A 26,722-nucleotide genomic window follows, 5' to 3' on the forward strand; every position below is an offset into this window, starting at 1 on the left:
TACAACACTATTTACAATAGCCACGACATGGAAACAACCCAAGTGTCCATTGATGGATGAATGAATAAAGAAAATATGAGATATGGAAACATATATATAATATGGATAGATACATATGGATATGTACATATGGATCAATATGGATACAATGAAATGATCAAAAAGAAGGAAAACCTTCCATTTGAGACAACAAACAGAGACAAATACTATATGATCTCTCTTATATGTGGAATCTTAAAAATCAAACTTACAGAAAAAGAGATCAGATTTATGGTTGCTAGAGGCAGGAGATGTGGGTAGGGAACTGGGTGAAGGTGGTGCAAACTCCCACTTATAAGATAAATAAACACTGGGGATTTTTTTTATAAATTTTTTTTTAATTTTTATTTATTTCTAGGAGAGAGAGAAAGACAGCGTGAGCAGGGGAGGGTCAGAGAGAGAGGGAGTCACAGACTCTGAAACAGGCTCCAGGCTCCGAGCTGGCAGTCAGCACAGAGCCCGACGCGGGGCTCGAACCCACGAACTGCGAGATCATGACCTAAGCGAAAGTCGGACGCTTAACCGACTAAGCCACCCAGGCGCCCCAAACACTGGGGATTTAATGCACAACATGATGACAACAGTTAACAGTGCTATGTGATATATACAAAAGTTTCTAAGAAAATAAATCCTAAAAATTCTCATCACAAGGGGAAAAAATTTTTTAAACTATAGAAGGTGATGGATGCTAACTAAACTTATTGTGGTAATAATTTTGCAATATATATGTATGTCAAGCCATGCTGTACACTTTAAACTTATACAGTGTTGTGTGTTAGTTATATTTTAATAAAACTAGGAAAAAAGCTGTTTTAAAAACTGAGGGAAACATCAGGAAATATTAAAATAGCTCTCTTTTAGTGGGATTTTTTTATGCATATAACTGAGAGATCAACAGATAAAATGAAAAACAATGGATGATAGGTAGATATACAGATAATTTGGATTATTTCATTAAACTCTATAAGCAATAGAATTAATCTTTTTTTAAAATTTTTTTTAATTTTTTTATTTCTTTCTCGGAGAGAGAAAGAGAGACAGCATGAGCAGGGGAGGGTCAGAGAGAGAGGGAGTCACAGACTGAAACAGGCTCCAGGCTCTCAGCTGGCAGTCAGCACAGAGCCCGACGCGGGGCCCGAACCCACGAACCGCGAGATCATGACCTAAGCGAAAGTCGGACGCTTAACCGACTAAGCCACCCAGGCGCCCCGTAATCTTTTTTAAAAAACAAAAATTTCCTGAGGTATAAACTTCTAAGTATTAAATCCAAAAGTATAATTCAAGTAGCCCATATTTACTGGCTTCAAATGAGTAATCACCAAAATCACAGAAGACTTATAAAATAACTGTCAGGTTTGCCGCACTTGAGTGGCTCAGTCAGTTAAGTGTCTGACTTCAGCTGAGGTCATAATCTCACAGTTTGTGAGTCAGGCCTGGAGCCTGCTTCAGATTCTGTGTCTCCCTCTCCCTCTATCCCTTCCCTGCTTACACCCTGTCTCTCTGTCTCTCAAAAACGAATAAAAACATTTTAAAAATTTTTAAATAACTCTTGGGGGACACCTGGGTGGCTCACTCAGTTGGGCATCTAACTTTGGCTCAGGTCATGATCTCCCTGTTGGTGGGTTTGAGCCACGTCAGGCTCTATGCTGACAGCTCAGAGCCTGGAGCCTGCTTCGGATTCTGCATCTTCCCTCTCTCTGCCCCTCCTCCACTCACACTCTCTCTCAAAAGTAAATAAACATTAAAAAATAAAATAAAATAATTCTTGGGTTTAAAAGAACATCAAACAGAAATTACCAACCACTGAGAAATGGATGACAAAGTATTCCACTTTTGAAACTTGCAAAATATTTTCAAAGTAGTATCCAAAGAAAATTTAAAACCGTAGTGCATTTATTAGAGAAAAACAAAGCTTAGAAGTAAATGAACCACTGTCTTAGTTCAAAAGCAGGAATGCCAACATCAAAATAAACCCAAGAAAAGTCAAATAAACCAATTGAGAAAGAGGAAAGAAAGTAATGAAATAGAAACGAAACCTACAATAGTAAACAAACAAACAAAAAACAAAAAAACCCACCTCATACCAGTAATGGATAAAACCCAAAGCAGGGCCTCAGAATGTAGCAATGTTGAATTGGACAGATGGTGGGTGGCTCTGCTATGTATACATCTGTGACTTGGGTACTGCAACCTGGTCAAACTGACAGGGAGAAAATGAGAAAAAAACAAGACAGACAATATCAGGAAAGATTAAAGAAGTTAAAATAAATTAAATAAATCATAGTAGGTCAGTATGCACAATAAAAGGTGTTGAAAACATAGACGTTATGGAGAAATTTTTGAAGAAATGTGAATTATCAAAATAAGTGAAAAAAAAAAACAGTAAACTATAACTGCAAGGGAGGAAATGGACAAGAGAGTACAAGTTTACCCTAAAATGCAGTGTCACTTTTTCCAGATAATGTGATTTTTTACCTAGAAAATTGAACTAACAAACTTTAAGAATAATTAGGACAAGTTCCATTAGATGGAGAGATCTGCTTCTCTATGCCAAGTCCTCCTATCTATTAGTAATGATGCATTATAACGTATAAGGAAAAATGTCATTCATAATAGAACACTGTTGTAGCACAGCTAGGGGTAAATGAAACAAAAATGTGCAGGACTTATATGGAGAAAATTATAAAATGTAGTGCTATAAATGTATTTGCATGAATAAATAGATACATTGTGCTCTTGATGGAAGATTAAATATGATACAAATGTCAGCTTTCCCTCAGATCAGTGCAGAATTTAAATTCAGCATTAATTACAATCACACGAGATTTTCCCAATGAAATTCATGAACAGATTCTTATATTTGAAGGAGAAAATGTGCAAATATAGTAAAGATAGTTATGAAAAAGGAAAGCAATGAGGTAGAAATTTTCTGAGATACGTAAAAATATATAATAAACTATTATAATTGAAAGAATATGTAAGAATAAACATATAGAATAGATATTCATTTTGAAAGAGGGTAGTGTCCTGCAACTCGCTTATCCATTTAGGAATTTGCTATAAAAACTAGAAAAGTATAAACATATAGGTTCAAAAAATGGTACTGGATTGAGTATAATAATGGTAGGGAACAACCTCCCCAATACCCAAACAAACTCAGATGATTTATCCCAACAAAATTATAAAAATCATTGGAAGGAAATATTTTAAAACACATTTACATGTGAAGAAAACATGATAGAATATATATTTTGAGGTAAGAAAGTCATTCTTAAGACACAAATCACAAAATCTGTAAAATAAATGATTACTAAGTTTAGCTACATTGAATTTAAAACAAAAACCTCCTCTACAATAAAAGATACTAGTTGCAAATGTAAAAGATGAATTACAGTGTGAAGACAACACAAACCACATTGTTAACAGGCAAGACTACAATAGGCAAAATAGTCCCTGTGACATCGGTAAGGAAAATTCAGTGACACAGAGGTGTGAGGATTGAACAAGTGGGTCAAAGTAGAGGAAATAGAAATCGCCAAGAGACATGAAAAACATGTGCCCACCTCAAGATTCAAGATATATTTTTCACTCATCAACTTGGAAAAAGCTGTAAATACTGGTACTACTTAGGACTGATGAGGGCGTAAATTGGTAGAGCAATTCTGGAGGCCAATTTGGCCATATCTTCTAAAATGAAAATGTATAATCACTTAGGCCAAAAAATTCCACTTCCTGAACATACGCACTAAGTAGACTATACAGTAATGTTTATTTAGGATTGTTTATAATAGCAATGCAAATATATAAAACAAATTAAATAACCCAAATGTCTACCAACATGGAAATGTGTAAATAAATCATCATTATTCAGCGGTTTAGAAATGAGGTTGTCCTATATACAGTTATATGAGAAGTCCTCCCAAGATTATATTAAGCGGAGAAAGCATATTATAAAAGCATGAATACATAGGATGCCATTTATGTTAATTTATAGATGAAATCTAAATTATGCAAAAGCAAATTAAGCAAAACAACAACAACACTATCAGCAGGGATACACACAACAATTACAATGTCATCTTTGGGGAGGGCCTTGGGCTTAGTGGCAGGGAGGGAGTGGCCATGCAGGAAGAATTCTGTGGCACTGTAAATTTCATTGTTGTAAATAACAGAAAATGTTCATGTATTATGGGTATAATTAGATGATAATCAAGTGCAAATATAAAGGATTTGATTTGGTTTGAGGCAACGAACAGGTATATAAAAGCACCTGCTGGGTTTAGCGATGCTTAACATGGATTCCTGGGCTGCTTTCCCAATCAGAAACACCTGGGGCNAGAGAGAGAGAGAGAGAGAGAGAGGTGTTGATGTTCCCTTTCTGACTCTGACACATCAACGTCCAGGTTTTTCCACATGATGCCATCCTCTGTGCCATCAGAAGAATGGATAATGTGGCATTTCTGAATACAACACCCCACTATCTCTTTCTGGATACTCTCCCATTCTTCAAAGTTTGATGCTGGTACTTTCTCAATCTTACCAGAAGGTGTCAGCAGAATGTTTCAGACACCATCCAGGACTCATTTCTCCTCCACCGGTCCTTCAATGGCTTGTAAATGGAAACACTGAGGGGCTGAGGTTATCCAGTCAAGCTGGGAGGAACAACATACACAGGAAACAATTTTAACTTCAGGGCTGCCACCAAGGCAACAGAGAGTTAAGACTGCCAATGGAGAGACATGTCCTGATTTCTGAGATGTTGAAGTGTAAAAGTGTACATTTCAAAACTAATTAAATATATACTTCTCTCCCATCAACTTCATACACCCAAGTGAAGTCATTAATCTGTAGGGAACATGGGGTGGAGGGTGGGGCAGGAAAGGGTAGTGCAGTCCTCTTGTCACCCACCACCAATGTAGTGGAGGCAGCTCCAATCTAACTTCACAGATGTTCAGGGAGGTTAAGTCGATTCCCCAGGGTTACAAAGCCAATGAACGACATAACAGGGCTTGAACTCATGACCTGTGGCTCTGAATCCAGTGTTTATTCTGTTATGCATCCAAGGGAGCTTGCTGGAAGAGGGGGCTTGGGGCTGGGCTTTGACCATACAGCATGTATCAGCCCGTGTAAACACCTGAGGGGTCCCAGCAGGGTTCTCATGGTCCTTAGGACCAGACACTGTTGGGGCCGGGAGGGCATTGGCTATACCATGCTTTGGTTCTGTTTCAGCCCTGAACTGCTGATAACCTTGCTCTGGACCACCTGCCCCCAGGCTGGAGTTACTTGAAGAACATATTAGACTCTAGTGTCTCTGAGAGCCCTCCCAACTCCTGGAGCTCTGCAACTGGGTGATTTCCAGAAAGAAAACTGGGTGAGATCATGAAGCCTTATTTCTCTGCTAGTGGGCCCAAGGAGCCTGGTAATAGTGCCTGGACCAACGACTCCAGGCCTCATCCTGCCTGAGGACTCTGGGCTTAGTAGGTGGTGAAAGACTATTGATAAAGTTCATTGAACTGAACCCCACCCTATCAGGGGAAGTGGCCCCCACAATCTTCTGGATCCAGAGAATACCTGTGAGCAAAAGCCTTTTGCCTTGAATGACTGAGCCCATTTCCTGAGAGCCCACGATCACGGAGGAAGAAACTAGGTATGGTGAAACAGGGTCCTTGTTAGCCAGGACAGGCAAGTCCTTCCTTGATCTTAGAGAAAGGCTCAAAGGGGAAATGTAGATGGGCTTCACGGAGTCAAGGGGGTTGCTCCAGATGGTGCAAGGCTGGTCCACATGTGGGCCACCCCATTCCTATTCTGTGGGTTATCCTATCCCCTCCTATCAGCCACTCCATTCCCACCTGTGGGCTATCCTGCCTACCTCCTAAAGGCAACCCTAGCCCTTCCTGACTCTAGGAGAATTCTACCGGCCTCTGTGTGCCATCTCCCAGAATATCATGTGACTCTCTGCCCACCTTGGTAACAGCTGGGATTTCCTATGCAACTCACCAGGTCACTCTGGCTCCACTCTGGTAGAAGTAATATGCTATGGGCTGGGAGATCAGAGGCTGGAGGCAGAGCACAGGCGCTCTGGTTGGGGTGGATGCAGGGCAGAGCCACGTGGAGAAGACCTCTCTCCTTGCCCCCAGCCCAGGCTTCTCCATAGGAGGGAGACCATCACATGGTCAGATATTGTTGGGGCTGGGATTGCTGCCAAAGCCTGCCTTCTGTTTGTCTAGCATTAATGAGAATATTATCTCCAAGAAGGGACACTCTCCGAGGCGGCACAGGGTGATCATGGGAGACATTTATCTCAGTAAATGTGAAGCCCAGCTATGGAGATCTGAATGGAAGGAACAGAGATTTCTGCTCCTTGTTAATTTCATGGTTGACTTAACTGTTTTTAAGTGATTATAGCATTGGTGATGATGTGCTTGAAATGCTCTTTTTTTTTTTTCCAGCCAGTTCTTCTCTTTGTCCCGAAAGATTCAGACTTGTAGTTTGAAGCACAAGTACCCTGCCTTAGGGCTTCCTGTGCATTTTGGTCTGTGGGAACATATTTATTTTGCCTGTTGTAGGAAGGAGAGCATTGAAGAAAGGATAGTGGTGATGATGATGATGATGATGAAGACGATAATGACGGCCTGCATTCCCAAGCAGTTTTTATGACCAAGCTGGACTGAGTGCTGTGTTCACACACTGTGTTGCTGAAATTCTCTCAACAGCCCAGGAGGCAGACACAGCCACCTGAAATGTGAACTCCATGAGGGCAGGACTTTTTTTTTGACCACTACATCCAATCATCTAGAACAAGGCCTAGCATTCAGTAGAACTCAATAAATATTTCACAAAAGAATGTCATTAGCATCCACATTTTTAAAATAACAAAACTGAGGCTGAAGAGATTAGAAGACTTGCCCAACAAGGCCACACAGATTGTAGGAGGCGGAACCAGAGTGGGAAATCAGATCTCCAGACCAGAAGGTTGCAATCTGCCTGTGAGGGTGGGGATAATTCAGACTCTCCTAAAGGGTCAAGATAGGGGAGTGGCATAAAAGCATTTTGGAAAGATACAGGAAGAACTTAATAAGATGGGCTACATATTTCTTAATGGACTGTGATTTAGGTTGCACGTGAATTTAGGAACTCTTTCAGCAGTATTTTCCAAAGGTGGCCACACACATGTTTTTTTACAGCGTTATGTGGAACCTTGCCCTGTGTCTGCCAGGAGGTTCAACCTGCACCATCCACTACACTGGCCAGAAGCCACAGGCACCTGATGAGCATTTGAGACATGGCAGGTTCAAACTGAAATGTGCTGTGAGTGAAAAATACATATCGCATTTGGAAAACTTTGTAAGAAAAAGAGGATATAAAATATCTTGCTGGGATGCCTGGGTGGCTCAGTCCATTAAGCATCCAACTCTTGATTTTGGCTCAGGTCATGATCTCAGTTTGTGGAAGAGAGTCGAGCTCCATGCTGAGTGTGGAGCCTGCTTGGGAGTCTCTCTCTTCCTCTCTCTCTCTGCCCTTCCCCCTCCCCCCATCAAAATAAATAAATAAACATCTTTTTAACTTAAAAAAATGAAAGAGCTAAGCTTTGAAAGACTCAGCAAGGGGGTGGTGAAGCAGCGCAGACCCTCCCACCTCAGCGCATGGCCCAGTGCTGGGAGGGACATCGCACCTCACCTGCCTCTGGGCTGCAGTGTCTTCCTCTCCCTCCCCCATAACATTCATCCATTTTAAGGGTGAATTGAACAATTTTTAGTTAATTTATAGAGTTAAGCAACCATCACCACAATCCACATTTAGAACATTCTATCACCCCATATGCAGTCCTTCCCCACTCCTACCCCATCCCCAGGCAACCACTAACCTACTTTGTCCCGGCACCACTTGTTAAAATGACTATCCTTTCCCTCCATTGAATTGCCTTGACATTTTTGTTGAAAACTAATTAACCATAAATGTAGGGATTTATTTCTAGACTCTCAAGTCTGTTCCATTGATATATAGGTCTGTCCACATGCCAGTACCACACTGTTTTCTATTTGTTTTTTACTGAAGCTTTACAGTAAGTTTTGAAGTCAGGAAAAATGTAAGCCCTCCAACTCTGTTCTTTTTCAGAATTCTTTTGGCTGTTTTTGCCCTCAGGGATAGCTTGCCAATTTCTGAAAGGAAAAAAAAACCTGCTGGGATTTTGAAAAAGATTGCATTGGATGTATAGCCACTTTGGAGAGAATTGCCACCTTAGTGATGTTGCATCATCCAGTCGGTGAACATGGGCCCCCCCTATCTGTTTAGGTGCTCACAGGTTTCTGTCAGCACAGTGCCCATGTCCTGGCTGTCTTGCACTCTCAGCAGGAGCATCAGGCAGGCTCAGGGGCTTGGGGGGAGTGGGGGGAGAGGGAGCACATGCTCTCCCCACACACACACTGCAAAGTCACCTCAGGATGAAATACCCCTATTATGTCCCTGAAGAGCAGAGGAAAAAAAATTTTAATACCTAACTCAAGTAAGTGGGGATTTACCAGCACCACTATAGAATAGGAACTCGCTAAACTGATTGGTATTATGATTATGGTTATCTTTGTCCCGTTGTCAAGAGAGCAATTCAAAACAATTGTGCTCGCCCTCTAGTGACCACATCTGTCACCATCGTGGCAGGTAGGACCTGTCTAGGAGCCCCCTCAGGGGCCCCCGCTGGGGCAGCTGAGTATGGGCAGCTGCCACAGGCATCAGGTCATGAGTGGGAGGGAGTGACTATGTAAATCACTATCTGTCCACTGCCTGGGAAGCGCAATCAGGACCCAGCCCCCTCCATGCTTCATTCAGTCTATTGGTCCCCTGCAAACACCTTTCTTCCCACATGCTCTGCAAACATTTCTAAATGCAATTCTGCTACAGGACACCTCAGAGTTTACCTGACAGCACTTTAACAAAGCATGTTTACTGAGCCCAGAACATTAGTAAGTAAAGGAAGAAGCTAAATAACCATGAGGATGACAACTATACCTCAATAAAGCTGGGATAAATAAATAAGGCAATCTTCTTAACCAGTTGCACCCTTAAAATACTATCGTTCATATAAAATATCTTTTATTGTTTTTTTATTATAAAATTATTTTTTGTTGGGGCACCTAGGTGGTTCGGTCAGTTAAGCATCCAACTTCTGCTAAGGTCATGATCTCACAGTTTGTGAATTTGAGCCCCCTGTGGGGTTCTGTGCTGATGGCCAGGAGCCTAGAGACTACAGCCTGCTTTGGATTCTGTGTCTCCCTCTCTCTCTCTGCCTCTCCCCTGCTTGTACTTTCTCTCTCTCTCTCAAAATTAAACATTAAAAAAATGTTAACTGAGGGCTGATGGGAGTAGTGGAGAGGGGAATGGAGGTGATGGGCATGGGGGAGGGAACTTGTTGGGATGAGCACTGGGTGTTATGTGGAAACCAACTTGACAATAAGCTATTTTTAAAAAATAAATAAATAAAAAATAAATGAATAAACATTAAATAAACATTAAAAAATTTTAAATGTTAATAAAATTATTTTGTTAAATAAAATTTGAAAAAATATAAAAAATTATAAAGAACAAAAACTCATAATCCTACTACCCAGTAATAACCACTGTAAAATGTGCATATGCATTTATAGGGTGTTTATGTCCACTTGAAATCAAATATATATATTCACTATAATGGGCGTGTCTATGTGTACATGTATTCATATATAAATACCACTGAAATTTGCTTTTTAAACCTGACATTACATAATAAACATTATTTAATGTCAATAAACAGATACCCATGGCATCATATTTTCTCTGCTATATACTATTCCCCTGTACAACAATGGCTTCCTAATCAGTTCTCTAGCTTTGGTTATTTCATTCATTTCCAACTTTTAATTACTAATTTTCCATTCTCTCACAAGCAAAAGTTAGGATGTTCTGTGCTTCAAGCAACAGTACATCTAAGTGTAAGTGGTTTAAACAATACAGATAGTGCCGAATGTAATGTAACAGGAGACCCACAGGTGGGACATTTCCAGGTAGGTGGACAGGCTCACTGATCTCATATTTTACATGTAAAAGAAAACCAGTGGAGGATTTTTGCATGTTTGAAGCTCCTTCTGGCTGCTGTGCAGTCATCATATGTAGAGTGGGGCAAGAGAAAGCAGTGGTGAGGCAAATGCCATAAATCAGGAGCAAGGATGGGGGCTTAAAGTCAGGTCCTAGCAGTAGAGACAGAAGACATGGACATGAATATATTTTGGAGGTCAGACCCACAGTATTGACAGTAAGATTGGGCAAAGATTCACAGGTTTTTGTCTTCAACAACTGGGTAGAGAGGGTGCATTTCTTGGGATAGAAAACCTGAAAGAACAGGTTGTGAGGAGATCAAATGTTCTATTTTGGATGTATTAAATTTGAGATGCTTATTGAACACCAACATAGATATATAAAGTAGGCAATTGAAGTAGGCAATTGAATAGAAGTATTCAGTGCCCAGTGAGGAGGACTGGGCTGGAGACACACACGTGAGACTCATCAGCCTGTAGATAATATCAAATACTAGGTAACTGGATGTGATCACCTAGAGAGAAATGTAAACAAAGGAATGGAGGGCACAGGATGCATCTTAGTAGCATTCAGACACTTATAGGTAACACAGCAGAGAAACCCAACCAAGGAGATTGAGTTGGAGAGTGGTAGAGCAGGATGAAAAGAGCTAAATGGAAGCCAGAGACAAAATGCCTCAAAATGACAGATTGGTCAAGTGAGTCAAGTACAATTGAGAAGCCAGATAGGAAAACGACATATGTGAAATGGAGAGTCACTATAGATCTCTCCAATATCATGGCCACTAACCACATGTGGCTATTTAAATTTAATTGAGAGGTGCCTGGGTGACTCAGTCAGTTAAGCCTCCAACTCTTAAACTTAGCTCAGGTCATGATCTCATGGTTCATGAGTTCGAATCCCACATTGGGCTCCTCACTGATAGCATGGAGTTTGCTTGGGAGTCTGTCTCTCCCTCCCTCTGCCCCTCCCCTGCTCTCTCTCACTCTCTTGCTCTCAAAATAAATAAATTAATGTTAAAAAAAATAAAAAATAAATTTAATTGAAATTAAACTAGATTAAAAATTCACTCCTCAGTTGCACTAGCCACATTTCAATTGCTCAACAGTCACATGAGGCTAGTGGCTACCAAACTAGACAATGCAGAGACAGAGCATTTCCACCATCCCAGAAAGTTCTACTGGACAGAATTGCTAGAGACAACAATTTTATGCTTTTTGTTGAGAATAGAGAAATTGGTTTGTAGTTGGGAGACAAGGAGGTGTAAACAAGAGTTGTTTGGGGTTTCTTTTTGGTGTTTTTTTTTTATGTTTATTTATTTTTGAGAAGCAGAGAGAGACAGAGCACAAGCAAGGGAGGGGCAGAGAGGGAGGGAGACACAGAATCAGATGCAGGCTCCAGGCTCTGAGCTGTCAGCACAGAGCCCGTCACAGGGCTCAAACCCACGAACCATGAGATTATGACCTGAGCTGAAGTCGGATGCTTAACCGACTGAGCCACCCAGGTGCCCCTCTTTTTGGTTTTGAGAAGAGATATGCTGGAGCATGACTATACACTGTGAGAACGAGCCACTAGAAACAGAAGAATGGATGGTAGAGAAAAGTAAATGAGGTGTGAAGACCTAGAGAAGCTAGAGGAGATGGGTTCTGCTGAGAACTGTGAAGAGACTGAGATTAAACCTTATTTGCAAGCTAACAAGTTAGCCTACCAAGTTTCATGGATGCTGGCAAAAGACACACACCTGCCCTTTGCTCCAGGGGTAGAAATCATCTCTATCTTCCAAGGCTGTTTGCTAAGCAAAGATCATCCAGAGCAAAGGTCAGTGCCTAGCAAAATCTACAGAAACATAAGAGACCACAGAGAACTGTCTGCTGAGAAGAGCCAGAGCAAGAGTGAATGTCTTCACTGTAGATGGGAGCAGGGACACAGTGTCCAGAATGACAGTAGGCTGAGCTGACAGTGTGAGTCCAGATCCAGGGTGGGGTGATTTTGATGATGGGATGACAAGGCAGTTCTGCTCTGATGGAGTCTCTTTTTCCAATGAAATATGATAGGGTAGGGAGACAGAGCTGGGGGTGTGAGGGGAGTGAAGACAGTATGATATACTTTCCCAGAAGATGGTGTGGTGGGCAGAATAATGGTTCATCCACATCCTAATCACTGGAAACTGGGCATGGGAACTTACATAGCAAAAGGAACTTTGTGGGTGTGATTAAGCTAAGGATCTTAAGATGGGGAGATTATCCTGAATTATCTAGGTGGGCCCCATGTCACCACAAGGGTCCTCATAAGGGAAAGAGGGGGACAGGAGAATCACAGGAGATATAAGGACAGAAGTAGGGTCTGGAGTGATGCAGGGCCACAGGCTACAGTGGGAAGACTCAAGAAGCTGGAAAAGGTAAGAAAACAGATTCTCTACCTTATAGTCTCCAGAGGGAATATAATACAGCCAATACCTTGATCTCACCCCAGAGTGTCATAGGCTGAATTGTGGGGTCTAGCCAGGTGGATCCAGCAATGAGAGAGTGGAGCAAGAAAGGGTGAAGTTGATCTGAGGGGGTGTTTATAATGATGACCTGTGGAATCTGAGCTATGTAGGGAAGGAAGTGAGGAAGGTGATGGATAATTGAAGGTAGGAGAGTAGGTAGATTATAGATCTCAAAGGGGCAAAAATTGATCTAATGGAAAAGAGTGAATTTTCTAAAATAAATCAGTCTGATCCTATCACTCCCTTGCTTAAAACAGCCAGTGTTGTCATGTAAGATAGCATCACATTCCCTAACTTGGCCTGCAAGGCATTCCTCTTTGGGCTTGGCCTGCTGCTCAAGACTCTCCTTTAGGATTCCACACACTCTGCCTCCATTTAGCCTTTGCATATTTATTCCCACTGGGGACAGTCTTCCTGCCCTCCACCCTTCATCTACCATGACTGACTCTTATTCAGCCTTCAGTCTCCACCTGGAATGTTATTTCCTCTGGCAAGTTTCCCTGAACCTTGGACCAGTTAGACCCTCTGCTGGAGGTACCTTGAATGCCCCCTCCCAAGACACCATTTAATTGTCACCTCTACCTCCACCAAAGCCTCTAGAGCAGCCACAGCACCTAGCACGCAGAAAGATCTCCAAACAGGGGCTGAGTGAGTCAAAAATAGACATCATTTGAAATGGCTTTAATGGTTCAGCTACAATGATAGAGAGACCCAGGAGATCCCTAAGAAAATCCCCCAAGTCAGAGCTTTAGTTCCAGGGAACATTCTGGTTCCAACCTGACCTCTAGCCAGGGGGCAGGGCCAGGTTGCAGTTCCATAGTCCATTTTGTCAAGGTATTTGAAACCATGCCACCATCCAGTCTCTGGATGTCAGTACAAAGTGTTGGTCTTCATTTTTGTTGGCCTTTTAATGTTTTTCTCAGCATTCTTGTTTATCCTCTTCCTTCCTTTTTCCTCATAATGTTTTTGTGCAGATTCTTTTCCAGTTCCTTTGGGATAACTCATCTCCTTTGAGATGTTTCTGACTCAGATCTTTGCAGAAGGTTCATGTAAATAGGGCGCAGGGCTAATCAAGGTTTTTAATATGAGATTTTTTTTTCCATTTTAAAAAATGGAAGTATCTGGCACATAAGAGAATATATGAAATATAAAATGTATATCTAAGATAAAGAAGCAAATAGAATAAAGATCAATGTACCTGGCACTCAGGTTATAAAATTGGGTGTTACCACCATTCTGGGGGCCCTCATAGTGTCCCCACTGCAGGGCAACCATGATTAAATGTGTATGTACCAATCACCTACTAGTCTTTGTTGATATTCAATGTCTTTTTTATCCCTACACATTAAATTATTTCACATATACTTGGACTTTTAAAGAAGCAGTTATATGCTGTATATCTTACTTTATGATTTGCTTTCCCTGGTCAACATTATATTTGAGAGCTTGTTCCAAGTTATAGGAAGTGGTGACATTTGTTAGTCATTTTCCCTGCTGGGCAGCATTCCACTTTAATGGCTGTACGCAATTTCTCCATTCTTCTGTAGAAGGACCTTTTTGTTATCCCCAGGCTCTATGATGTTATCTACCTAGAACAACACAGCTATCTAGTCCCCTGGGCCCCTACCCCAAAGTCCTGCTGGGGTGTGCTTCTTTGGACTTAAGATATGCCTAATATTAGCCCTGCTAGAGGATGGCAAGCTGGTTTCCAAAGTGGCCACCATGTGGACACTCCAACCCTCAAAGATGGTCCAATCCTCAAAGGCTCTATGCCTTTCATGTATTTGGTCAATTCCCACCAACAGTGAGCAGAAAAGTGGTAGACTTGGGGGAAAGCCCCCCTTTTCCTCCACCATGTTGACTCTTTTCTGTGTATATGACTTGGGTGTGAGATTCCTTATTTGCACCCACTCCTTCTCCATGCAGAGAAGGCCACTGCACCCCACCCTGATCTTGCAAGAAAGGTGTTTACATTTTGGAGCACAGAATGTGCACTCCTATAGCCCCTTAGAAGCCCTCCCTCCCTACCCATTTATGGCTCCTCTCTCACTTGGTGGTTCAGCTGTTCAGCTTCCCCAAGTTTATCTGAAGATCATATGTGTTTTTATCTGATTTTGGAGAGAAAATGAAATACCGACTTGGCATCACTATCATTAAATATAAAAACTTCAAGACTCTTTACAGTGTCCATTTCCCAGCCCAGTCCCAGGCCCCCTGCACTGGCGCTCCCAAATGGGGCCTTGAACATCTTTTTGTTTAAAAACCACTCTGTCAACAATAGCCAAACTATAGAGAGACCCCAAATGTCCATTGACTGATGAATGGATAAAGATGTGGTATACAATGAAATATTACTCAGCCATCATAAAGAATGAAATCTTGCCATTTGCAATGATGTGGATTGAGCTAGAATGTATTATGCTAGGTGAAATAAGTCAATCAGAGAAAGACAAATACCATATGATTTCACTCATATGTGGAATTTAAGAAACAAAACAGAGAAAGAGATGGGAAAGTGGGGTGGGGGGAAAAGAAGAAAAGGAAAAAAAACCATGAGAAACTCTTAAAGATAGAGAACAAACTGAGGACTGATGGAGGGAGGTGGGTAGGAGATGGGCTAGATGGGTGATGGGTATTAAAGAGGGCACTTGTGATGAGCACAGGGTGTTGTTTGTAAGTGACGAATCACTGAATTCTACTCTTGAACCCAATATTGCATTGTATGTTAATTAACTAAAATATCAATTAAAAAAAAAAATAAAAATCCCTCAAAGTCTACCTGTCTGGCTCAGTCAGTGGAGCATGTGACTCTTGATCTCAGGGTTGTAAGTGTGAACCCCAAGTTGGGGATAGAGATTACTTAAAAACAAAATCCTTAAAAGAAAAAAATCCCTCCAGGTGATCTGAACAGAGCCATATTGGACAGATTTGACATGGAAAGTACTTTCCACCTAAGCCTTAGTGTATTATTTTTCAATTGAGAACTAATATTGTATGAGTTAGAAAATATTTACATTCCAAATTCCTTTTCTTTTTTATAGGAAACATGCTGCTTATTTAATAACTCTTTAGCAACTGTGCATCTCAATCTGTATTTAGCCTGACAGATTAACATTTTATTTTTATTTACTCAAATGATTGGGCTCATATTATAAATTAGCTTGTTAATAAGGACTTGGCTCCTTTCTTACATGTTTCCTGACAACAAGAGAGTTTTCCACATGTCTTACTTGCTCACCACGTAGATGGAATGAAATACTGAAGTCCCCTTCACCCCACCAATGCAGCCCATGTGGCTATCCTGACACCATCCTGGTTTCCCATCCTTGAGCCCTGGTGGGGCGGGCCATGTGAGCACCCGGCCATCTCTGCCATCTGAGTTTGTTAGAAGTCCAATCTCAGCCTGCATCAGGCACAGGGATAAGTGCTTAAACTTGCCATGTTTCATCAGTTTATCTCTAATTCAGCCTGGGAAGGCAAGAAATGGCCATCAAAGGAAATATATTCCTAAGGATGTAAACATTTAACCAGGGTTCAACTATAAAAGCTTTCGCTTTCTCTGGGCTCAGTTCCTGGAATATTCCTTTCAATTTTTATTATATAATTCTTGTTGATTATAGAAAATTAGTAAAAACAAAAAGTCAAACAGTAGAAGAAAAGTAGCAATCACCTAAAATCCCCCTGTGCTGAGCTTAGTCATGTTAGACTTTGGACTTTGTGGCCTTCCAGGTTTTCTCTCAGATGTGTGCCACACGGGCCATCACAGAGATTTCCCTGGATGTCCACACAGCAACTCCAACAGAGAGGCTTTATCAGGAAGGATTAATTCTATCCCCAAACAAATCCCAAAGAGCTATAGTGTAAACACAGACAGGACTCCATAGGGATGCAGGCTCATAGCTCTCTGCACTGTCAGTCTAGGGCAGGATAGCCCAGAATTGCTGCTAGAGCTCCAGCCATGACATGCACATTCTGGGCAGCAAAGAGAAAGAAAGAGAGAAGGGCACACCCCCTTCCTAAAAAGAACAATGCTCAGAAACCACATATGGTCTTTTCTGTACATATCATTGCCTATAATGTAGTTACAGGGAATCCTGATGCTGGGGAGGCTAGAAAAGATACCCTTTTGAATGGGAACATGGTGGCCCCACTCCCAAACAGTCTGCTTTAACTCAGGAAGAAATGCTGCAGAGATATCTCAGTTCTTCGGAGAATAAAAAATGAACTCTAAAAAGATGTCATTTGCCAGAAGTCCATAGAAATGTAAATGATGCAGTATATTGGGGTACATACTAATATTTGGGGGACAGATACTAATATTTTAGTCTCTGGACTTCTGCTTCTTCAATTATAGATTATGAGACTTATTTCTACTTATTCTTAAGAACTTAAGGCAGCCACGCAAATTTCTTTTGAGATATTGTTAGGAAATATTCTTTTAGCAAACCTCCATATTGTAATACTGGGAGGGAGACATTCAGAATAGAGGGATAGGTTTCACTGAAGTCTTGATTTTGTTCTCAAATTAAGCTCAGGGATGACATGATCCCTCCCAAACCAGCACAGACAGAGCTACTCCATCCACCTACACTCGATGTGCTTCAGGGTTTTTCCATTTTTATTTCACTTAAAAATATAGGGAATACAAAAATTCCTTTATGATCTCCTCAGATTATTTTAAATTATTAGTGGTTTTAACAGATACTGGAAAAGAGAAGAAAAAAATTTAATCCCTCCACAAGATTGTATCTTAGGTAATTATTTTTCTCTTGACTACTCTTTACTCTATTTGAATAAATAAAAGACCAAGAATAGAAAGAAACTCATCTAACATACCCATTGTTTTTCTTCTTCATTCCTTCCCTATCTTCCTCTTTTTTTTCCTTCCCTCTCTCCACCTCCCCCATCCCTCCGTCCTTCTCTCCTTTTCTTTCCACAAGATGAAACTGAGAAGGGAGAACACTACCTCAACAACAGAGTACTGTGGGGGCATGTTGGTTGGAAAAAGCAAGGCCAAAATGTTTTGAGACTTTGAAATCTGGTTTAGTGTAGGCCTTTCAACTTGAGGGCTTAGAATTGTGTAAGGGCCATGATATGATAGTTTAGGTTTGGTAGACACAGGAAGATCAAGGTTCAAAGAGTTTTACTGCATAAACTGCTGTTTCCTGCTTCCTATTGAGTTGCTGAAAAACCTATGGGTTTTTCCAGAAGTTGTTGGAATGAACCATAAAGTTGTTTATGAAAGTCTCCTAGGAGAGTAAGGTTGTGCTGATGAAGGCAGCCCAATAGTGATGTCCCATTAGTGTAGACACTGAGCTGTGGATGCAGCACCCCAGGAATGGTCCACCACACCTGGGGCCAGCCCTGCATATCTCCATGTGGTTTGAATGTCATCTGATGATGGTCCTTTCAGCATCTATATGGTTTTAAATAAAATCAGGATCAGCATTACTGATTTTTCCTTCAGCCTCAACTTCCAATATAGCCGAGCACAGCACTGTTACTGATCCTTCTTTATTTAAAATGATATTTTGTTGGGGTGCCTGGGTGGCTCAGTTGGTTAAGCATCCAACTCTTGGTTTCAGCTCAGGTCATGATCTCACAGTTTCATGAGTTCAAGCCCCACATTGGGCTCTGAGCTGGCAGCACAGAGCCTGCTTGGGATCCTCTCTCTCCCTCTCTCTTCCCCTCCCCCACTCACACTCTCTCTCTCTCAAAAAATGATAAACTTAAAAAAATTTTTAATGATATTTTGTTTACCGTGGCCTTTCAGAGATGGATGGGTCTCTAGATAAATGGCTCATAACTTCTCATGGGTCCTAGGCCTTTAGAGAACTGAACTAATGCTATTGGTCGTCTCCTCAGAAATTGCACACTGTCATCTACATACAATTCTGAATACATCATCTCCATACACAATATTGAATGTAATGTCAGGCACCCTTGGGCTTCAGGGACCTCAAACTAAGACTTTCTCTAGGTTGACCTGCTTCTGAGGACTGTGAGGGAACTCTGAGATCCCAACAGAGGCAAAGCATAAGGAGGGGGCTGCCAGCATTCTCCAGGTTTCCCGGTTCAGACGCAGCAGACATCAGCCTGGCAGCTTGTGAGAAGAGGTTAGTTTTTCAGTTACCCAGGGAGATGCAGGCCAGGTCGTCCATTGGAGAGACAGTCAAGAGCTTGCAGAAGAAATTAATTCACTTCCAGAGTGACCCATTGGGTAAACAGTTGTCTTCATTGCCTGGGACCTGGGCTATCTGGCTGACTCTGGAAGTGTGAGAAGAGGTGGGGACACCACCTCCTGCACAGCACAGTCCTGAGAGCCAAACGGGATCACAAGTGACAACCTTGCTTTTGTCGAGGGTCCAGCGGGAACATGGTCAAGAACTCTGGATTCTTCACATCCCAGTTCCTTCTGACAAGACGAACAGTGCCCATCCAGCAGGGGACAGCACACTCTCTACGGAAGCTTCTTATAAATGACATAAAATAAAAGCATTCTTTTTATTCATCTTAATTTTGAAAATTTTTTTTCACATGTAGCCACAGATACACAAGTAGGAAGGGCCTTAAACCTATCTTTAGCACAGGTAGACAAAACTTTCACTTCACAATAAATTCTAGAAATTGGGAGAAAAAAATGCATTCTGGAAAAGAATTACATTTATACTAAAGTTCTCAATCCCTAAGTGAAATGGAGGCCAGGGGAGACCCCTCTTCTAGCCCAAATCTCACTCCGTGAACAAGAGAAGCATTGCCTTGAGCCCCCAGCTCCTCCTAGAAATGACTTTACTTGTGCTTGCTACGGATACTTTCTTGGTGTTGTCACTTCTGTCTTGTCCTTGACCAGAGTTTGCCCTGTAGCCACTAGCAGGGGTGGAGAGGTCAGGGGCTCTCTGGTACTAAAGATGCTCGCCTGCATTCCAGATGGGTTCACAGTTTTGTCATTTTTCCTCCATTCTTGACTCTTTGTAAGCTTTTACTTGCCTAGATGGCCTTTGCTTCTTGCTTGTATTTTGGCACTTTCTTGTACCTTTCATTTCTCTCAACCTTCCTGCATATCTAAGGCCTTCACCTTCCTCACTCTAGCCCTGTGAGCCTCTGCAGACTGGTGTAACCCTCTGTACCACTAGCAAGTGTGGTCTTGCACCTTCTGTACCCAGCTTAACTGCTTTGAGGCCTCTTGGGTGATTCCCTAGGCAAGGCAGAGCCCCCGTCCTCAGACACATTCAGAAACTAAAGAAGCAGTTTTGGACATTGCTGATAGGTTGCGAAAGACTTTCCTAATTTCAAAAGGTGAGTCAAAAGAACCCTCTTGACTCAGATGTGATTTTTCTGGAAAGATTTGATGAATATATCTTTTGAAAGCTGCCTTTTGAATTCCAGTCTTGCAGGTTTTTCAAAAGGTAATTCTGCTGCTTTAGCCTTATATTCACAATCTGGCCATACTCAAAGCACTTGCAACATATCTTTGCAGATATTTTTAAACTTTGGCTCAGTTCATTGTTGATTCACTCAATGTTTCTAAGAATAAAGTGGTAATAAGCACTGGCTTCCAGAACACATCAAGAAACGGGCCCAGAACTTAAATCCTCGGGCAGCATAGACATTATATCACCTGGTCCTTCTTAACAGATATTATTTCATTAAAAGCCCTGACCTTGCCACACCTTGAAGACTTGGGCCTCCTCTATGCCAGAGTCAAATATGTTGATATCTTGGGGCCACATGGGCCTTCTAGTATATCCAGCCTTCTTCATGCACTTCCATTCCTAGACTTGCTTCTCTACTCTCCGGTCTTCTCTGATATGTAATAAACCTCCTCACTTCATTCACTCTGGTCTTTCATTCTGAGGGTCCTCTGATGATCTCCTTTAGCTGGTGTTTATTCTGCCCTATCCTGTGATGGGCTCCTTGTCTGATACTTATTCTGCCTCCCTCACACACTGATCTAGATAGAAGTGGGGCAGCCCCTCAATCCTGTCTTTCCCCAATTCCTCACTGAGCCCCAGGAACCTGATGCTTCCCAGGGACCCAATGGTCTGGGAAGATTAGGGGAGAGAAGAGACCTAACAGGAGAATAGCTGCTCAGATACACTGTGTGGGGTGGAGGCTGGCATACCTCCTGGTCTATCTCTGGTCCCACCCCACTGAAGGTGCACCCAGAACACATGCCTGGATGTTTCTATGGTAATGGTATACAACCTAAACTGTTGTCTCTGCATCACTTCCAGGTCCCCACATCCCCATCTTTAATTCAGTGCTCAGATGTCCAGATGCAGTGAGCCAGAACACAAAGAAATGGAGACTCAAATGGAGGGCCAGGGTCCTAGGGAAGGGATGACCAGGGTACTTTTGACACAAGAAAGAGGGCCTTGATGTCAGGGACTATGAACCAAGGCTGTGCTACCTGGGAGATCAGGGATTTGGTGTTTAAGAAGCTTAGATTAAGGAACAAGGGTAAAAGACCCATGAGAGGCAGACTAGAAGTTCATGGAGCCCTGGAAAGCAGAGATATAGAGCCAGCTAATATGGAGTAATGGGGCAAAGGGAGAGAACAGCTTGTCCTAATGAAGGCCCCCCTCCATTGCAAAGCAGTCATATAATGAGCCTCCCAACCACTGCAGACATCCCTGCAAGGGCATCTGTCCAGAGGGCTCAGATATTGGGTGTGAGTGAAGAAAAAGGCTCTTTGTAAATGTTTCAAATCATAGGTATATATCAAATAGTTTGAAGAGCCAAATACTTCTCGAAGGTTGCATCACAGAAAACAGCAACCCCCTTTCTCCTTTTCCCACTGCCTGCTCTCAGAGGAAATTATTCCTGATTTGGGCTTTTCATCCCTGAGCTCTGCCAAGTCATGTTTCACTGCCTCTGAGGTCCTGCCACCTTCCCCTCGGCTCCTGTATCAAAACATTTGTCCCTTGGGGCCCCTGGGCGGCTCAGTTGGTTAAGCATCCGACTTTGGCTCAGGTCATAATCTCGTGGTTTGTGGGTTCGAGCCCCACATCGGGCTCTGTGCTGACAGCCAGCTCAGAGCCTGGAGCCTGTTTCAGACTCTGTGTCTCCCTTTCCCTGACACTCCCCTACTCACGCTGTCTCTCCTCTCTCTCAGAAATAAATAAAACATTTTAAAAATAAAAAAAAGAAACAAAACATATGTCCCTTGTTTGCAAGGACATGACTCCTTTATCAGTTTGTGTCATGTGATACAGACGTTTGGTCAAACTTTTCAGGTGTCTCGTGCAGGTCTTCTTACTCATCCATTTGTGTTTCCTTTACTTCTCCTTTCATGCAGTATCTTCACAGTGACCCTTTGCTGGTTCTTTTCCCTTAACTCATCTTGAAGGTGAGTTTTTCCTGAACCACATTCACATAGGACATTTATGTCACGGAGACTCAAAAGTTATCCTCCTAGGCTTGCACAGATATTGCTGTGATTCAAGTTTTCGTATGTAATCATGTTTCTCACCTTAAAAGAACAAATGTGATATTTTGTATATGAGAGGTTATAAAGGTAAGATATAAAAAGCACTAACAAATAAGAGCCAATATATTCATAAGTAAAGACCCAGCCTGCGAAACAGAACATGCCATTATCTCAGACATCCTCTGTGTGCCTGAGCCTGACTCTACATCTCAAGGGTGAAAACCATTGGCACTGGATGTTGACATAACCCCCTGACCCACTCTAAGGTCCACTTTTATCTCCAGTTTTAATGATTTCCTTGATTTCTTTGTAGTTTTTGCTACATTGTGTTGTATCCTGAAAAGGCTGGCCTCGTATGCCCTTGAACATTCTCTATCTGTGGCCTTGTGCCTATGTCTTCCTCTCAAGTACTTGGGATTCAGCCTCAGCCAAGAGGCCAGTCTCTTCAGACAGCCTTTTCGATGTCAAAAACCAAGACTGTCAGCATGGTTTTACACCCAACACATTTTGGTGTTTCCTGGATAGCCACTAGCCCCAGAGGCTTGCCCCTCACCTTACCGCCCTGACATGGCAATCATGTGCAAGAGAGACTTTGCAAATAATAGGCACGGCACTATCCTTTACATTTAATAAGCTCCACATTTTTTATTAGTGTACCATTAAATGGTTGACCTGCTGACCTACTTATCCATCCCACAGGGTAGGAAAAGCTATAAAACTAAAAATGAAGTTCAATGGTTCAGAGGTTAATTTTGTATAGGCAAATGTACAAAGCATTAATAAAATGTTATATTAATAAAAACATTTTCGAGTCTGTATACTTCACAGGGTGACTTGGAAAGTCTGGCTGTGTCCATGTGCTTGTGCCTTCTGGAGACATCTGATATAGTTCTGTATCAAACCCACCAAAAAGGTTACTTTTCATTCTAGTATTGTTGTTATAATTTAACCACTCATCTTGTCTTTGGCAGATGGTTTCTGCTTTTTCTGCCATGCTTGCTGGAAGATCCTTTATGAGTTAAAAGCCAAAAGTTGCAGGTCCAAAAAGAACTGTCTCAAAGCCAGGGTGGAAGGGACTGGTTGGACACTAAGCAAAGGATGCTACAAAAAGACTCATGGGTACAGGATTCTTAGCATCAGCTAACATTACCTTGAAGACTATCCCAAGGAACTGGGAAAGGAGTCCTAGGATTCTTAGTTTGAAGAGAAACAAGTAAATCACCATGACTCTGGGGCTGAGGCACTGACCTGTTTCAAGAATCTGCAGTGTGTTGTCTCATTGTGCATTGGCACTGCATTGCCATCAGTGTACAGGGTGGGGCAAAGTCACACATCTTCAGTCAATGGGCCTTCATGCCGACTTACAAACTCCACGAATAGGTAGCAAGCCTGTGCCCTGGTGGAGAAGAAAATGAAGACTCAGTGGTAGCCCAGCATGCCTCCTGCCCCTCAGTCTCCAGCCCTCATGATGAGAGGATGTGAGGCTCATGCCTGGGGAGACATCTGCAGCTCCCACTTCTCCAGGCTCACCCTCTGCTTCAGCCCTTCCTAAAAAGGATCTTGGCATCAAGAATAAATCTCATATTTTAAAGTAGTCTGTGACATGACCAGCCAGGACAATTCACCTACTCCCAGCCCTCAACCTGCTCCTTTTCCCAGAGCAAGGCGGTGAGACAGGGAAGGCATTTGAGAGCAAGGCCAAAGATCAGCTGGGATCCAAGTCACAGTGGCTGAGCATATGGAACTGGAGTGACAACTCCTGAATTCATGCCCCAGCTCTGCCACAGGACCCGTGGCCTCTCTGCATTTCTGTTCTCCCTTTCTATAAAATAATGATGAGAGCCTCATCACTTTGGCTTGTTACAAATCTTAAATGAATCAATGCATTCAAAGAACTTAGAACAGCACAGTGTCATGAGTGACCATGGTGTTATATCTCATTTTCACTTGGAGGCCTGAAGGAAAAGTGTTCCTTTGGGCTTTGATGACCACTGATTCAACCCCAGCCTGGGTATCAACTAAGATCATGGGTAAGTGCTTCATCAAGGGCACTCATTGATATGGGAGCAGGTTTGTGAAATCAGTACAGTATGTTCCTGTAGTTTCCATAGAACAGTGTTGTTCCCTCCCTCCTGCCAGAGTCCTGGTACCTGTGTGCGCCCCCTCCCTGCTGGAGAACCTGATATTCCTGCTTCCATTCTTGCCTCCACCTCTTCAGGGCAGAATTTCCACCACCACCACCGCCCCCCCCAGGAGCAAGGTAGGTGAGAAAAAGGCCATGGCTGAGCTTCACTCCATGTTGCCAGGTGAGCTCTGGGCAGTGGCCATGGACACGTGGGTCCCAGTCCTCCCTCAGAGAGCTACTGCCTGACACATTGCCCGGCATTCCGCATAACAGATGCTTTTGTCAGAAATGCTGCTGTGTGTATTATTTGGAAGTTATAAAGCAACAATGTCCCATGCTAAAGTTTACATTTCACCACCTTTGAAATAAAATTTTAGTGCATACCCTTGTCAATAATTATCTTGTGCATGTCCTTGTTTCTTAGAATAAAATTTTATTTTTTTAATGTTTATTTTTTAGAGGAAAAAGCATGCAAGTGGGAGTGGGGCAGAGAGAGAGGGAGACAGAATCCAAGCAGGCTCTGAGCTCTCAGCACAAAGCCCGATGTGAGGCTTGAACCCACGAACTGTGAGATTATGACCAGAGCTGAAATCAGATGCTCAACTGACTGAGCCACCCAGGCACTCCTGTTAGAATAAATTTTTAGTAATAGAATTTTTGAGTCAGTGTAAGAATTTTGACACATGCAGCCAAATAAGACTTCCAAACAGGTTGATACCAATTTACACTCTTACCAGCAGAAAACTAGCATTCCTATTTCCTGAACCTTTGCCAAACACATATTTCATAGCCTCTATCTCTCTATCTCTATATATCACTGCCAGTTTCCTAGAGAAAAAATTGTCTTTGTGAATTATAAAAGTTCCCATGAAAGTTTATCAGTTGGCTATAGAAACAACAGGGGGTTCCTTTCATAGGCTCTTGCAGTAGTTTAGAGAAGGAGCAGTGAAGTGGGGAGCAATGGGGTTTAGACATGAACCAGATACGAGATGGGAGAGAAAACAGGGAGTCAAAGCCAGTTCCTTCCATGGAAATGGGGAATGCTGCTGATGAGCAAGTTTTCTGAAGCATGACCATCAGAAATTTTATCTTGACCATGCCCAATTTGAGGTGTTATTAGATACCCACGTGTGGGTGTGTATAAGGTAAATGGCCATTTGGGCCTTGTGTCCAGAAAAACGGACTGGAGACAGCAGTTTGGAGAAGTCAGCCCACAGGATTAAACTGACAGCCTCAATAACTTCACTTAGCTAGATGAGAAAAAGAGGAAAGGTCCCAGGGCTAATCCTGCCACCATGTCAGATGGAGAAGGTGAGGTTCTGTGTGGCCCACTGAGAAAACACCAAGAAACGTCACCTCAAGCAAAGTGGGAAAGGGGCTTCAAGGAAGAGGGAAGGTGAGGTAAAGTGGAAAGCCTGGAGGTGTGGCTGGGAGCGAGAAATGGGTATCACCCCCGCGGGGGCAATTAGTTCAACCTCTCAACCACTGTAAGCAGGGCTCCAAACCCACCTCCCCAAAACGCTCTTCCTTCCTCGGGGCCATGGATGGCCCAACAGCTCCACACGTCGTTTACCGGAGACAAAACTCAGATCACAGACACCCAGTCCCAAGTTCCCGGTCCTACGGGTCAGAAGTGGGCCAGAATGTCCCTCCAATCCAATGTGTGACAGTGGGAAAGGCGTTCGGGGCTCCGCTCTGCGCACTTTGCTCAAGACGCCCAAAGAATGCTATTACCTTGAGGAAGAAGGAATGATTATCGGGGAAGAAACAACGTTGGTGTCGGGGACACGGAGTCAAGGACCTGAGAGGCCAGGGTAAGCAGAAGGAATCTGCAAGGTGACACAGATGAGGAGACGGGAGGAGGGGCCCAAAAAGGGGGACAGTGGGGCTCTGAAAGACTTGTTTTCGCGCTGTCGCAGCACGTCAGCCGCTCACCTGCTCCTTGGGTACCTGTGCCTGTCTCCCTAAGTGAGGCCACTTCCTCTGTGGAAAGTCCTCCTCTCCCCATCTCACCCAGGTTGTTTGTGGCCCCAGGCGGGACTCCTAGGGGCGGGGCCGGGACGGCGCTATTGTGATGCGCCCGGAGCGGAGCCGCGGATTGGCCGGCAGATGCGNGGGAGGGTCAGAGAGAGAGGGAGTCACAGACTGAAACAGGCTCCAGGCTCTGAGCTGGCAGTCAGCACAGAGCCCGACGCGGGCCTCGAACCCACGAACCGCGAGATCATGACCCAAGCAAAAGTCGGACGCTTAACCGACTAAGCCACCCAGGCGCCCCAGGGTGTAGAGGGTACTTTAAAAGATATGAGGAGGTGTATGTCCTTTACCATGGAGAGTGACGAGGCTATAGCCTTTCCCAGGCCTGTGAGTCTCCCTCTCCACAGGCCTGCATCCTCCTGTTTTATCTCTCACGGGAGTTGCTCCCCAACCAACCTCTTGCACTCCTCACTTTGACCCAGAGCGTCTGAACTCTCACACTCTCTGTCTACAGTTGCCAACAATCAGATTTGGGGGGTCTGGTGAGAAGTTTTTCAGCCATCAGCGTGGATCTGGTGCCTCCTCTCTCCTCCCCCTGTGA

General features: G+C 42.9%; 1 long non-coding RNA gene across 1 annotated transcript; it reads right to left on the reverse strand.

Annotated features, from left to right (window-relative positions):
• Positions 1-13,252: 13,252 nt before the first annotated feature.
• Positions 13,253-26,172, reverse strand: LOC144244787 (uncharacterized). The gene is made up of 3 exons (XR_013339071.1): positions 26,083-26,172; positions 23,271-23,418; positions 13,253-22,064 (listed from the first exon to the last, which is right to left on the reverse strand). It is a non-coding gene; the product is annotated as an uncharacterized LOC144244787 (long non-coding RNA).
• Between the last annotated feature and the right edge of the window lie 550 nt (positions 26,173-26,722).

Source organism: Crocuta crocuta, unplaced genomic scaffold, assembly GCF_008692635.1.
Source record: "Crocuta crocuta isolate KB4526 unplaced genomic scaffold, BGI_CrCroc_1.0 scaffold170, whole genome shotgun sequence".
Taxonomy (NCBI): Eukaryota; Metazoa; Chordata; class Mammalia; order Carnivora; family Hyaenidae; genus Crocuta; species Crocuta crocuta.